Source organism: Eurytemora carolleeae, unplaced genomic scaffold (genome assembly GCF_000591075.1).
Source record: "Eurytemora carolleeae unplaced genomic scaffold, Eaff_2.0 scaffold1364, whole genome shotgun sequence".
Classification (NCBI taxonomy): domain Eukaryota; kingdom Metazoa; phylum Arthropoda; class Copepoda; order Calanoida; family Temoridae; genus Eurytemora; species Eurytemora carolleeae.
The window spans coordinates 19,063-22,216 of NW_019397251.1; positions in this window are offsets into that span (position 1 = coordinate 19,063).

The following is a 3,154-nucleotide window of genomic DNA, read 5'->3' on the forward strand; positions in this document are numbered from 1 at the left end:
CCTGCTACCTAATCAACATCCTGCTACCTAATCAACATCTTGCTACCTGATCAACATCCTGCTACCTAATAAACATCTTGCTATGTGATCAACATCTTGCTACCTGATCAACATCTTGCTACCTAATCAACATCCTGCTACCTAATCTACATCCTGCTACCTAATCAACATCCTGCTACCTAATCAACATCCTGCTACCTAATTTTACATACCGTATTCTGCTTGAAGTACCTACTTGGCTTGATTGGCATGAAATTCCAAGATTTGTATTAAGACCATGGCCTGGATATCATGTATTTATCTCAACTGTTTTCAGCACGCAATTCTAGACATGTAAGTATTGTAATTTATGCATGAGGAATATGATCCATCGAGGAAAGGGTAGGATCTGGTTTAACCCTAGCCCAGTTGTGTTATTTCTGTCTAATTAAGGGGGGGGGGGGTTAAAAACTCTCCCTAGTGACCGTGAGGTGTTAGGAATTTTGCCAAGGGCATTATTCCAAGTGTGGTTTGCAAGTGACAATTTCCCAAGCGGCAACTTCCCAAAGATTAGGTTAGGCTTTCTAAGGCGCCGAAGGCTGCAATGAGGGCTGAGTGCTGTCGCTAGGATGTGCTAGGGGCCGAGCGCAGCGTCTAGAACATGTTGAGGGAAGAGATTTGCGATAAGGATAAATTTGGGAAGTTTCAAATTGGGAATTTGTTGGAAAGTTGCCACTTTGGAAAATACCCTTGCCAAATTGCCACTTGGGAAAATGCCTTTGGGAAAGTACCAAACATCGATTTTTCCATTTGAGTGAGATAAGCGATTCATGATAAAAACCTAATATTTAAAGGTCTTTTTAAAATGTTGTTTTTTAGACCTCTAACATTAAATTTAAAGGCTACTTTAGGGACTAGGTAGGTTTAAAGGGACTAATGAGTAGGAACTAAGGAGGTTTAAAGGGACAAGGGACTAGGGAAGATAAAAGGGACTGTCCTTGTAATTTCTTTCTACTATTCAGATTCAAAACAGTATCCTGTTCCTTGACAACTTAAATCTGACAAGTATTGTGAAAGATATCGGTTGAAAACTGTTTATTTCTGACGACCTCGTTGCTACACTTCTAAAGAGAAACCACAATAGAAAATAGTAATTTTTAATGTTTAAAACGTGAATATCACATTCATTCTTGATTTAAGCTTTTAGGGTATAGTTTTGAATCGGACATGGAGGTAACTTAAAATTGTGTCTACAGTCCCATTCACAACATTTTGAAAACATATTTTTTATTTAAAATTATTCTAACTTATTTTACAGTTATGATTTCCGCTTTTTAGTTTGAGCTGGCATCAAATGGCCCATATTTTTTAGAGTTAAAACATTAACATGTTGAACACAATGATATTTAATGTCTGTATTTCAAAACATAGAAATACAGTTTGCAATTCCATTGGGATTGAAATAAAGGTCAAACTGATGGAAAATATCAATTTATACAAATATGGAGATTAAAGTTTAGAACTTTTTAAACATTTAAACTAAATTATTTATTAAAAGAAACCAACGAAAATTGCAAATAGATAAATTTAATTTTGAAATTCTTATTTTTAATGTTCCCAAACTAAACATTGGTTTTGTATGCTATGCAGCTTATGTAGACCAGCCTGAACCACACTGATATAAAGACAACCCTGAACCACACTGATATAAAGACAACCTGAAAGTTTGTCGTCAAAGTTTTAGACAACCTCTTGTTTAAATTGTTAAAACGACTTGGAATCTGGTTTCACCTCACCAGCTTAGCTCATTTATACTTTTTGTAAACCTAGACATATACATTTTGTATTTGCAAATGAAATATGTTATTAACGATCTAATTTTTTTCTTTTAATTTTAGCTTCTTCCTTTGAAACCAGGACACATCTATTTCACAACAATTCGATGGTTCATTTGCATGGTGTATTGCCCCGTTTTGCCATATATGAACTGTAAAGCTTGCTCTGGCTGCTTAAAATTCGGACCGGTACTTGAATGAATAAATGAATAAAATTTTATTGTCAGGGCATAGGTTCGTTCGGTTTTTTTTAATTAAAATTCAATTGAGTTTTATTCTGTAATTAAACAATCTTTAAACCCACAAAGTTTGGAGTTATTGTTTTTTTTTTACTTTTTCATTTTAAACATAACCGCTGACAAAGCAAAAGTTTAAAGGAGAAAAAAAACACAAACGATGTTTTAATGGTCAAATTGGGATAGAAAGTTATGGCTTGCTGGGTCCAAACCGAACTCTTTTAAACGTGCGTGAGACGGTCTTATTGAAAGCTATCTTAGTTCCAACAGATCACTTTTTTAAATGCAACTCAGGTTTCAATAATATTCTTATTCTAATGTTTATGTTTTCGATTTTATGACTTTTGTGCAAAAAAAGATGTTAAATCTTAATATTTCATGGTGCATTTATGAATTTTCAATAATTATTTTTCATTGTTTTTAATTTATTATTTGTTGTAAAATATGGACGATAGAACTCGGTGAGGCGTTTCTTGATTTGCATTTGTTTAACCCTGGAAAAGTGCTCTTTAGACAAGAAAATTAGGATTTAACTGAACAACTTGAAAATGAAGGTTTTATAACTACATTCTGTCAAAAAACAAACTTTTTCTTTCTTATCAAAAATACAGTATTATTAGGCATTATATTTATATAAGATCCTTATTCGTTAGTCTTAATCTAATATATAGGCTTTTTAAATTTAGATTTGAAATTCCCCCAAATAGATCCAATTATACAAGACGAAAAAGAACTGTGTAAGGGTAATTTCAAGGGACTGTCCATGCAAAGATGGCAATGCCCGATACCCTTAAAAAACCTTTGTCTGTTAAGTATGAATTAGATATAGATAGTATAATTATCAGAAATAAAAACTTTAAAGCTAGACAAATGTTTTCCGCATTATTTTAAGGGTATACTGTTGTGGATCGGACATGGCAATCTTTGAAAATACGCTTACAGTCTACTTTAATTAAATTTATTATTGGAATCTTAACTCTTATTCTTATTATTAATCTTAACTATTATTTCAGAATATAATTTCGCAGACACATTTTTTTAATTGTTAACAGTAACCAAAGATATAGTTAGCTTTTTTTGACGTGATTAGGAAATTAAACTTTA